This window comes from Canis lupus, chromosome 7 (genome assembly GCF_048164855.1).
Source record: "Canis lupus baileyi chromosome 7, mCanLup2.hap1, whole genome shotgun sequence".
In the NCBI taxonomy this organism is placed as follows: domain Eukaryota; kingdom Metazoa; phylum Chordata; class Mammalia; order Carnivora; family Canidae; genus Canis; species Canis lupus.
In genome coordinates, this window is record NC_132844.1 from 4,811,612 (window position 1) to 4,824,101 (window position 12,490).

Here is a 12,490-nt window from a genome sequence, read left to right on the forward strand (position 1 = left end):
ACTTCAGCAAGTCAACCAATCTACAAGCTCAGGGTAAAACTGGTCAAAAAGTATTTTGAGTGCTATGCATGCATAGGCTAGGTGCTGGGGGAGAAGCAAAGAAGAGGGGGTTCAGTCTCCGCCCTTGTGATGTCTCCAGTCTACCCATCTATTATTTACCATTTCCTGAGGTGTCAGGACAACTCCCACCCAAAACTCAATGTATTTTGTAGAAAATTCCAGTTTTCACCAGCCTTTCCCATACTTACATTGAATATATTATATACTATTAGGGCCTGACAAAAATATGCTATTGCTGGTTTCAACTGAAGTTAAAAAGGTGTCTGTGGATTTCTTTCTCCCCTATAAATTCAAAATCTCTCAGCAGTTTGGGGCTTATATTCTAGGGATAATTTTCATGACTGAAAAAACTGTGTACCGCTTCTAAAAACTACTGAATTATCTACAAATACTTACTTTTGTCTAACTAAATATAATTTGGAATTCATGACAACTTACTCTGCCTTACTAAAAGCAGCAGCTCTGTTTTAGTTTACTCATTTGTAAATGATCAGTTTTCTAGGTTTCTTACGTATTAATTATTGCCCTGTTCTATCAAGTTCCTATATTAGTATATTATACTTTGAAAGAGGAAAAAAAAAAACCTAGAAAAACTAAAAACCTCAACTAGTTTGTTTTGATGACTGTTCTGTAGATATTTAACTTCCACCATTAATGAATTATAAGTGGCCAGAAGTAAAGCTCCTTATTCATCTTAAGTAGGAGAATACTGGTGAATACTGCCTTAGGCACAAAACTGATAAATGGGCAAATTTTCACTAACCTGAGTAGTCAAATTGCAGCAGATGTTGAGATCTGCAGGAAAATAAATGCAAGGTCAGAAAAGCAAGAAAAGCACAGATGCCACTGGAAAAAAATCGGAAAAAAGTGGGGATAAGATGAAGGAGAGAAGAGGTCTAATCATTAACACAATAACCACATGAGAACTGAGAAAAAGCAGTGTATTCTTAGAAGATATAAGTAGTGAGTAAATTATCTGGAAAAAAAATAGCAATGCTTGGGCCCTATGCAAGAATTTTAAATTTTCAACATGCAGATTCCAATACACCAGATAAAAATAAGTTGGATAAAAAAAATTCATCAACTCTTGGCTGGCCTTAAAGATAGGAACTAGAGAAATTCTCTATATAGGCTTCCCAAAGGCAATAGGAAGTGCTCTTATTTTTGTATCTTCCACATATCTAATCCTTCCACAAATCTAATCCACCAGTAGAATGCACTGTCACCGCCTCAAAGGGGCTGTACCAGACTTCCCAAATTGAAGTGACCCCCCACCATCACCTTCCATTGCATTTTCTTAAGATTTTATTTATTTATTCATGAGACACACACAGAGAGAGAAGCAGAGACACAGGCAGAGGGAGAAGCAGGCTCCATGCAGGGAGCCCGACGTGGGACTCGATCCCTGGACTCCAGGATCACACCCTGAGCCGAGGGCAGACGCTCAACCACTGAGCCTCATTTTATTTTCTTCAAAGAAAATATCACTATTTGAAAACGACCTTGTTTACTTATTTATCAAGCTCTGTGGGAACACAGATCATATCTGTTCTCACCACTGCATCCCCATCCCCATGTTAATGGCACCCAAGTGCTCAGTGGATATGTGTCAAATGAACGAATGCCTGAATCTGTTCAACTGAGTTCTAATTAGAGGACGTCACACGTATGCAGGGAAAAAAAAGGTCAGAAAAATGGAATAGCCCATTCTAATTCTAGCAAGACCCCTGGCACTAACTGTGCAACCTTGAGCAAAATAAAATCTCTCCAATTGTCAACGTTCTTAATCCATTCAGTATCAGTGCTGCTTTCCTCATAAAAGGTTGCTGTGAGAATTGAATTTAAAAAATGTATGAAACAAACTAAGGGTTGCTGGAGGGGAAGTGGAGGGGGGAATGGGGTCATGGGGTGATGAGCATTAAGGAGATGTAATGAGCATTGTTATACGTAACTCATGAATCACTGAATTCTAACCCTGACACTGATAATTTTAAAAAACATATGTGTGGAGAGTGTCTGGGCTGGCTCAGTTGGTAAAGTATGTGACTCCTGATCTTGGGGTTGTGAGTTCAAGCCCCACACAGAGATTTAAAAAAAAATTATTGTGAAACGAGTTATTTTCATATCATTTTTGGAAGTTCTCTGGGAAAATAAAATGAATGAAATGAATGAGACATTTCCAGACCACCTCACAACAAAAAACCCTGCAAGAAATGTTAAGTGTTATACACATACACAGTGTGTACACAGTAAATCTCAATGGATAAATTCTGATGTTTAAATTAATCCACTATATAAAGAAATATCCTTGCATCAATGAAATTTATAAGCCTATTTTTAAATGAGAAATAGAAGAATTAAAAATTACACTTGACCCTTGAACAACATGGGTTTTAAACTGTGTAGGTCCACTTAATACCCAGAATTTTAAAAATAAATACAGTATAGTAATGTAAATGTATTTTCTTAAACTTCCATTTATTGGGGATCCCTGGGTGGCTCAGCGGTTTAGCACCTGCCTTTGGCCCAGGGCGCGATCCTGGAGTCCCGGGATCGAGTCCTGCGTCAGGCTCCTGGCATGGAGCCTGGTTCTCCCTCCTCCTGTGTCTCTGCCTCTCTCTCTGTGTCTATCATAAATAAATAAATAAATAAATCTTTAAAAAAATTAAATAAACTTCCATTTATTAAGCAATCTCTACATCCAACATGGGGCTCAAACTTATAACCCCAAGATCAATAGTCACATGCTCTATCAACTAAGCCAGCCAGGCCCCACTCTTATAATCTTAACATTTTACTTTCTCTAGCTTATTTTATTGTAAGATTACAGTAGATGAAACAGATAACGTACACAATATTTTTTAACTATTATCAGTAAGGCTTCCTGTTAACAGTACGCTCTTAGTAAAAAAGTATCTGCAGATTTCTGAGTATGAGGGGGTCCAGGGTCCCGTAACCCCTGCACTGTTCAAGGGTCAGCTGCACTTAAATTAGAAAGTTTGGTGAAAAAACCATGTAATTACTCCTTATTCTGCAAAGTACCAACACAGTCGGCATTAGCTAACAAATGCCAAAGGAACAATCAACATAATTAGAATAAACCAAAACCAAGAAGAAAAAGAAGGGAGAAAATATAACTGTTAGGCCCTGGTATTTAGTCTCCAGGGTTAGCCTCTAGATTAAAAACAAAATTTAAATGTTAACTCCATATTAGGCTTAATCTGATTTTAGAGCAAGTAAGACTGATGAGGAAAGTCTTCACACTAGACAATTCTATCATAAATGAATTTTAAAATATTTCCAAAGCACAGCAACCGTGCTCCCCACGGCTGGGGATGTGAATGGGCCCCACAGCTTTCATCCCGTTAGGCCCTTACCGTGATCCGTGATATGTGCAGCAGGAGAGGTCAGCTCAGCAGCCCGCAGCCCGGGTCTGGCAAGGCACGCAGTAACCTCTGGTTTACAAGGAGACTAACTGCAAGGCCTGTGTTCTCAGGGACATCCTTGACCCCGAGTTCCAAATATGTCCACAAAAGATAGACAACGCCAGTATAACTGCTACTGGCAACTCTGAGGAACTGCAGTGTGTCACAATGGAAAGGCAACCTCTGACTAGGAAGTGAGTCCTGAGTTGGCTAGGCTTATGTTACATAGGAAAACTATTTCGTCTCTCTAAAAATTCTGTTTCTATTATGTACATACTTACATTTTAGGCTATGATAAGCTTCCATTTATTTTCCATGGAAATTCTTGGATGTTGTGCTGTTTTTTTTACCATGTGATGTTTGGCAAGCAACTTACACTTTCTGTGCCTTACTTCCTTTACTAGTCTAATAAAAAAAAAAAAAGTGCAATTAAATCACCCATACAGGGCAGCCCGGGTGGTTCAGCGGTTTAGTGCCGCCTTCAGCCCCAGGGCGTGACCCTGAGGTCCTGGGATCAAGTCCCACATCAGGCTCCCTGCATGGAGCCTGCTTCTCTCTCTCCCTGAGTCTCTGCCTCTCTCTCTCTCTCTCTCTGTCTCTCTCATGAATAAATAAAATCTTTTTTTTAAATAAATAAAATCTTAAAAAAAAAATCACCCGTACAATCCCTTTCAACTCCTAAATTACTGTTACATATCTTTGCAGGTATGTAAATAACTTATTTAAAAGCCACAGTCTTGGGGCACCCTGGGTGGCTCAGTCGGTTAAGCATCTGCCTTCAGCTAGGGTCACGATCCCAGGGTCCTGGGATCAAGCCCCACATAAGGCTCCCTGCTCAGCAGGGAGTCTGCTTCTCCCTCTCCTTGTCATACTCTCTGCTTGTGCTGTCAAATAATTAAACCCTTAAAGAAAAAAAAAGCCACACTCTTAAGAGGAGCTGGGCTCAAGCCCAGGCTACACCAGGTAGAAGCCCAGCCTCATGCCTATCCCGCAGTGTGGCCCTGAGGCTCCAGGGAAAAATCACGTTTGTGGAGCTTCCTGTAAACTGATAGTAAAGATGTGGGAAGTCGATAAAGGTTACATCTGTTTAAAAGAAACTTGCAGTTGAAAGCCAAGCCCTGAGTGGCCATAAGGACCGGACATGCAGAGTCTTAAACCATGCTCCGGAGCTCTGGCTGCTGCAGTTGCTCCTGCCGTGCCCCTCCAAGAATGAATCTGCTCAATTGGACACGGCTGCACACACAGCTGGATTGCACATCTGCACACCGGCTGTCCATGTTCGCGGCTTCGCCGCCAAATGGTCGGTACCACCTCCCATTAAACAAGCTTTTCTCCAATTTGTTACAAGGGAGTATACACGTCCTGATTACAACGGGTGATGGGTAGGGGAAGGTCAAAAGCTCAGTAGAGACAATGGGGACAGAAAGGAAAAGCAGAGGGGAAAACGGACAGCGGCACGGCAGTCTGGGGGCCGATACACAAGACATGTGCAGCCCTCCAACTTTCCGGGCGCTAAAGACTCTTCCCTGCAGGACAATTATGTAACCTAAGGCCTGTTTCCTCTTATGCTCTGTGATCCTTGGAGTTAGTGTCTGCCAGGGTTTCTCCAAAGAGATGCTCTGGAACTCAGAAGGTAAGGTTAAACGAGCAGAAACGTACTCTCAATGGATCAGATCACTCTCCACCCATCACAACCCCCTGATAAATATGGGGTAAAGCCAATGTCCAAATATAGCCTCACGGGGCAGCCCTGGTGGCTCAGCGTGTTTAGCGCCGCCTCCAGCCCAAGGTGTGATCCCGGAGACCTGGGATGGAGTCCCACATCGGGCTCCCTGCATGGAGCCTGCTTCTCTCTCTGCCTGTGTCTCTGCCTCTCTCTCTCTCTCTCTTTCTGTGTGTGTCTCTCTAAATAAATAAATAAATAAAATGTTTCCAAAAAAAAAGCTTTAAATGGCATTCTTTAGGGAAAAAAAAACAAAAAACAAATATAGCCTCACAAAGGGAAGATTCTTCAAATTCAGATTTCTGTTTGTATTCATCTTCTATCATACTGACTTTTTTTTCTGATTGACCTAAAAATCACAATAGGACCCTTACCTAAATTAGGTTCTTCAAACTTCAACAAACTTTGATACTAATCCAAGCATTTGAGGGATAAGCAAACATCCACATAACAGTTAAATTTTGAAATTATTCAAAAAGTGTGTTTTAGCCAATAAAACCTGAGATTCTTAAAAACAAAACGAAAAAAACCTGGTGAAATTGACACATTCACAAGACAGAAGGTACAGCTTTCCAGCACAAGGACTCTTTAGGGCCTTCTCAGGACACTAATGATCTATCGGTGACCTCAGAGTTTATATGTAACTCTAAAATATAAGCTATTTTTTCCTGTCTTCCTATAATAGTGCTTATGTTAACCAAATATATGACAGATCTTGCTATAAATTTTTATATATGTCCATTTTTTTTCTTCTGCTATGCTTGATGTTTATTGTAGAAATCAAAACCTAAGACCGTGTATGCCATGTTCTGCTTGTCACAGAGTATGTTTGTGATAAGCAACTCAGTTTTCTCACATTCGCAATGTGCTAGAGATCAGAAGAGGAGATGAAGGGGCTGGAAATGCGGTTACGTGACACCCTCTGATTCACACATTACATTAGGGCAGAAGCCCATTTCCTCCACCGTCCTCTCCACGGGCTCCGAGTGCTGGGGTGGATCCAGCACTGCCTCTCTTCTTCATGCTGAGAATGGAAGGGAAACTTGCAAAGCAAAGAAGACTTTGCCTGATAACAAGCAGCACTTCAACTGTGAGGTGACTTGATGAAGGAACAGCAGACTCTTTCATAGAAAGAACATGAGTCCAACATCTGTGTTCAAATCCCAGCTCTGAGCGTAACTCAGTGAGTGGTCTTGAACAAGTATAATTTAGCAGCTGAGTCATTTCCTTAGCCTGAAGTTTCTAGTTATTTATTATACTTGACACACTCATTCTTGTGATGGCTACATGAGATTTTGTGAAGATGCTCAACAGGCTGTAGATTCCGGACAAATGTTACCTGAATCTCCCTCCTAGGAAGCCACAAATGGAATGAAAGCATGTATACTGTTCCTGTTTGCATGGCTCAGCACCCTGAGCTCTGGCTTGGAGCAGATTCCTGCTTTCACAATATGATCACAGGGGCTCTGACCAGTGAGGTCTAATGGTGACATTCCTGTATTGACTCACAACAGCATATGGCATTAATCAAAGCTATAAAATGCCTCACGTGTTGGCATGTTTGTCTCAAAATTTCATATCTAGTTTAAAAATACAACTTGTTCGTTTCCAATTGAAACTGGACTTGGTGTCTACTTAATTGCCCTGTCAGCAGGCAAATGGTTGGGTCTTTAATCACAGCATTAGATAAATGGGTCCTTCTAACAGATCAAAGTTTCTTTTGAGAACAATCACTTCCCGACACAAAACTGACACATCCCTAGCTTATCACCAAATTTTCGAAATAGGCTAATAAACAATATATATTACAGATTACAACATACATCAGTCATCTTCTCTTTGATAGAAAACTATGTGGGTCTAAAGCTTAAAAACTAAAATTTGACCCAACTACCTTATGTTCTAGAGTCAACGAACACAGGTACTCAATAGCTGCTTTTCAAGGTGAGTAGGAACGGAAGAGATGTGGAAGTAATAAAAACTAAAGCACCTTTGTACTGAGGACGGAGCACTTCACGTCACTGAGAAAAGTTACATTATCATTGTCATTCCTAGGGATTTATCAGTCATCTGACTGATGTGTCCCTGTGCCTAGCAAACCAGATTTTGGTCAGGCCATGGCCTGTGAATCCAACCCTACTCTTACACACATCACCCAGGGCTTTTTGAGATTTTTCGGTTGCTACCCAGTAGGGCAGACACCAACTGTCTAGCTTTCCTCATTAATAGGGATGGCCACCAAGTATTCCTATTTCCTCCTTCCGTATACTTAAAATAGTGACAGAGATGTAGAAATCTCTTCTATTTATCAATTGACAATTTCAACATAAACATATAAAGGTGTGGGTCAAAGCAAAACACATCAATTCTTTTCTCCATTAACAGATGGCATTAATGTTAATTACTCTGGAGGTTTGCCAAGTTTGAGTTATTAACTTTAATGAGTAGGAACACCATTATATCCTATAAAATGTGAAAATGTAAAAAATCATTATGGCATCAGAGACAACTTTAAAGACTGAAATGGAAAGAAAATGAATATTGTTTACATAGTGTAGCTTTAGACTTACCCATAATATGTTTAGTCATTAGACAAATACTTGAGGACCCACCGTGCACTAGGCATTGTGGGATCGCTCACTGAACAAAACATAAAGATCCTTAGCCTCATGAGGTTTATACTCTAGCAGAGATATACATATAGACAGCAAATAATAATAATAATAAATTATGTAATATGTTAGAAGGTATTAGGTGCAATGGAAAAAGAAAAAGAGCAGCATGAGGGGTTTTGGGAATGCTGTGGAGAGGGGAGGGGAGCAAAGGGAGTTTGAACCAGGTGGTCAAGCTATTCCTCATTAAAAGGTGAATAGAGGGGTACCCGGCTGGCTCAATCAGAGGAGTGTGAAACTCTTGATCTTGGGGTTGTGGGTACAAGCCCCACATTGGGTGTAGAGATTACTTCAAAATAAAATCTTTTAAAAACAAAAAGAACAGTGTGGCAGGAGCAGAGTGAGCAAGGGAGGCAAAGTCATAAGGTGAGATCAGAGAGAAAAGAGGGGCCAGATCAAGGGAGTACCTTGTAGTCCACTATAAGGACAGGAGTTCTTACTCTCAAAGAAATGGAGAGCCAGCCAGTAAAGGATTTTGAGCAGAGTTTGACTCATGTGTTGAAAGGACACTGGTGGCTTCTGTGTAGAGAACAGGTTGCAGTGGGCAGGGAACTTAGCAGGGAGCCCAGTTACGTGACAAGGGCAGGGATTCAGGCTAGGGACAATGGTGGCCTGGTCAATGGAACGGTAGTGAGGATGATGAAAGGTGGTCAGATCCTAGAAGAACCACCAGAATTTCCAGACTGGATCAGGAGTGTGGCATAGAAGAAAGAAGAGCCAAGGATGATTCCAAGGCTTTGGGCCTGATCAATTACAGGGATGAAATTGTCATCTTCTAAGATGGGAAGGGCTGGGGGCAAAGCAGGGTTGTGAAGGGGTAAGACCAGGACTTCAGGATTGGATGTATTAAATCAGAAACACCTAGCAGTCCTGCAAGTGGAGATATTAAGTAGGCAGTTAGTTCTAAATGTCTGGTAGAGGGGAGCACCTGAGTGGCTCAGTGGTTGAGCGTATGCCTTTGGTTCAGGGCATGATCCTGGGGTCCTGGGATTGAGTTCCACATCAGGCTCTTCCCAGGGAGCCTTCTTCTCCCTCTGCCTGTGTCTCTGCCTCTGTGTGTCTCTCATGAATAAATAAATAAAATCTTTTAAAAAAATAAAATAAAAGTCTGGTAGAGAATTTAGGAAAGTGATCTGAGTAAGAAATACAAATTTAGAGTGACTGGCCTATATATAATGTTTGAACTCACGAGACTGGATGAAACTACCAGTGGAATGAGTAGATAAAAACATCAGGGACAAGCCCTAGGACACATTGATATTAAGGGTCAGGGTGAAAAAAGAACCGGCAAAGATATTAAGGGGTGAGGGAGAGGTTAAGAAGAAAACTAAGAGAGTGTTATGCTTCTGGAAGCAAATGAAGAAAAACTAAATAAGGAGAAACCAAAAATATGTAGCCCAGAAAACAAAGCAAAACAACTCCCAGGCAAAAGGGGCAAATAACTAAAAACTAAAGCAGCTGCCACTAACAATGGTTATTTAGAAAGTTAGGCCTTGGGGCCTTGAGTGGCTCAGTCGGTTAAGAGTCTGCCTTTGGCTCAGGTTATGATCCCAGGGGCCTGGGCTTGAGTCTTGAGTCGAGCTTCCTGCTCAGTGGGGAGCTTGTCCCTCTCCCTCTGCCCGCCCCTCCACTGCTCATGTTCGCACGGGCACACACACTCACTCCCTCAAATTTTTAAAATCTTAAAGTTAGGCCTCATCTAAATTGATCTATAAGATTTGTAGCCTCACAATGGAGATTATAAGTGGGTAGGCCTAAAAGTGAGATCACCTGACAGCTTTGGGGAAGCAATAGGATTCATCTTAAAAGTCAACTACTGAAAGATAAAACCTTCAACCCACTGCAAAAGCAAGACTGACACAAACCATATATATTCTCTCTCAAATCATGTATATTCTAAATTCTAAAATCTCAGAATTTTTAACTTAACTAATTTATTGTACTTCTGAATCTTCAAGGAAGACCTAGATAAGTGAGTTGATTAAGAATCTGAATTTAACACCAAGTCTCATGCTCAAGGCCCAACTCCAATCCTGCAAAGCTTTTACTAACCACTTTTCCAAATGGATATCATCTTTCTCCTTTGACTCTTCTATAGCCCTCACTTAAAAACTACTCAATCGGCAATCACATGGTCTTTAAATTAAAATAACTCTCATTGTTTACACCAGAACTGGATAGATGCTTTACATACATTTCCTCTAACCCTTAAAACAACTCTACAGAATTGGGTTTATCCCTATTTGATAGATGAAGAAACTGATTCTCACGGACGACGTTACTCAAGGTCACGCAGCTAGTCGGGGACAAAACCCAGATCTGTCTTACCACAGATCTTTTACCTTCACCCAATATATAAATAACACTGTCTCTGGAAGAAAAGTGCCACACCAATAATTACCAGTCACTATTTCTGTGACCCGGGGCAAGTTTTTAAATTTCTCAGTTGCTCAGTCTTTTCATCAGTGAAATGAAGATACTATATCACAGGTACTCCATTGCTGTGAAGATTAAATAAGATAATGTATGTAAAAGTTATAAACTATAACAGCTTTTATTCTTACATTTACTAGATTTTATGCTCCTTTGACAGGTTCTTAAACGTCACACGTGTATCCTTCCGACACCCAGTAAAGGGTTTAACATGAGTTGGATATCATCTATTTACGTTTGGAAAGATGTGAGGCATCTTTTCCTCCTCTAAGGGGAAGACTGGGTTAAGCAAGTATCTACAATCCAAACCTTAATTTACAACACAGTGACAAACTCAGTGCACACATCTAACATGAGACCTAAATAGCCCACAAGGCATTTAACTGTGTGGTGTTTCCTCTCCAATATGGCTTTTAGTGCTGTAACAGTTTAACAAAGGAAAAAAAAAAAAATCACAAACGAGAAATATCAATACGTTTTGTAAGAAAACATGCCTAGAAGGAGGGAAAGCAGAAAAAAAGACGTGGTTTGTTATCAGAATTAACAGACTTTAATGTTCTGTGTGCTATCTGATTTACAGCTTCCTGATGACATTAATATTTATAATCCTGTCTAACTCATCATTCATCATGAAATTTGATTTAAGAAGATCAGTAACATAGTTATTAAATTTCCTTAAGGCATACTCATTTCACTTAACATCCCTGCTAATGATGGATCTGTTTTCCAGCCTCTACAATGTGGGCTAATATTGTTTATTATGCCTACTTCACAGGTTTTGTGTGTGTGTGTGTGTGTGTGTGTGTGTGTGATGAAATAATATATGTCAAATTATTTTACAAATTATATTACCAGAAATAACTAGAAAGTCACCCACCACTTATCCTTCGGGAAATGTCTAGTATTAACAAAACAGATACTGATTTCTCTGCGTGTGCTCACTTAGTAGCACCAATGAAAACATTTTTTAAAAGTCTACTCATCTTTGAGAAGGACATCACAAATGTTTTAACCATAGAAGCAATGGAAGGGGTAGTTGGTAAAGTAGATCCTTCCACAATGCATCTATATTCCAACAAAAAACAGCTTCAGATGGTTTCGACACGCCTTCCTAAAAGTGTAAAAATGGACTATCAGGTCAAGACGTAGCCATATACTACATATCTGACAGGGGTCACATACTAGGTTATTTTACCTAGTAGCTCGGTCTCTGCAAAATACCAAGTTGACTCAAGAGTACTAAAAACTAGTCCTTCTCCCTGTCTCCCATTGGTCATCTCAGTTGCTTCATTAACACTTGTAGCAAAACGAGAATAAGAGGAATTGAGAAATCAAAATTATTCTTAGGTCCAGGACTGCTTACCATTTCTTTCTGTTTCCTTGACTTAATTCCTTTCCAAATCAAGCATTGGAACCCACAAAAAGTTGATCACATAGTTTACTAGCTGATTCTTTGAGCCCCAAATTCCTTGAGTTCTTACCAACTTCCACCAAAACTTTAAAGAAAAATTGTATGAATGTCCAAAAGTAGACTAAAAGCTAGAAAAGATCCAAGGTCATACACATAGAATACATACAAAAGTATGTCCTAGCATCATTTTTGTTTATGATCTACCAAGTATGTTGAACTGTAAATACATTTTTAGCCCCAACAGTAAGAAAAAAGGAAGAACTTTTGAAGAAATCCTGCCAGGGGCAAATATTCAGATACTGCTAATTTTTGTTTCAGTATCAAGAGGCTTAAATTTGCCTTTGAAATAGAAGTAAACAATATAAATTGCTTGAGCACTTGAATTCTTAATTTCCTGTGAAATTCCTATTCTCCCCTCATTTAGAACTTGCTAACATTTCTTAAATAATCCTCTGAAAAGGATTCCCATTTTCCCAGAAGTATCCCACAAATATATGTAGTGCTTCTTTGTGTCAAGGTCACTGGCTTTTTACAATTTACCGAATTTCTGTACCCTTTTGTCAAAAAAGAGTTTATTGATGTTGACAAAAATCACTGCACTGTCTCTGTCCCTGATTATGATTTGTAAGCTATTTGAAAGATACGTGAGCTATTAAGTTTTTGTATTGATGATATTTGTTCTAGTATTCTAGCCTTTTTTTTTTTAAGTGTTTATTTAGGTTTGGCAATTTTTAAAATACCAAAGCACACCATGAAACATACCCTC

General features: G+C 39.8%; 1 protein-coding gene across 2 annotated transcripts in view; it reads right to left on the reverse strand.

Moving 5' to 3' along the window:
* SLC16A10 (solute carrier family 16 member 10) overlaps window positions 1–12,490 on the reverse strand; it is a 110,682-nt gene that overhangs the window by 30,048 nt on the left and 68,144 nt on the right. The window lies entirely within an intron of this gene.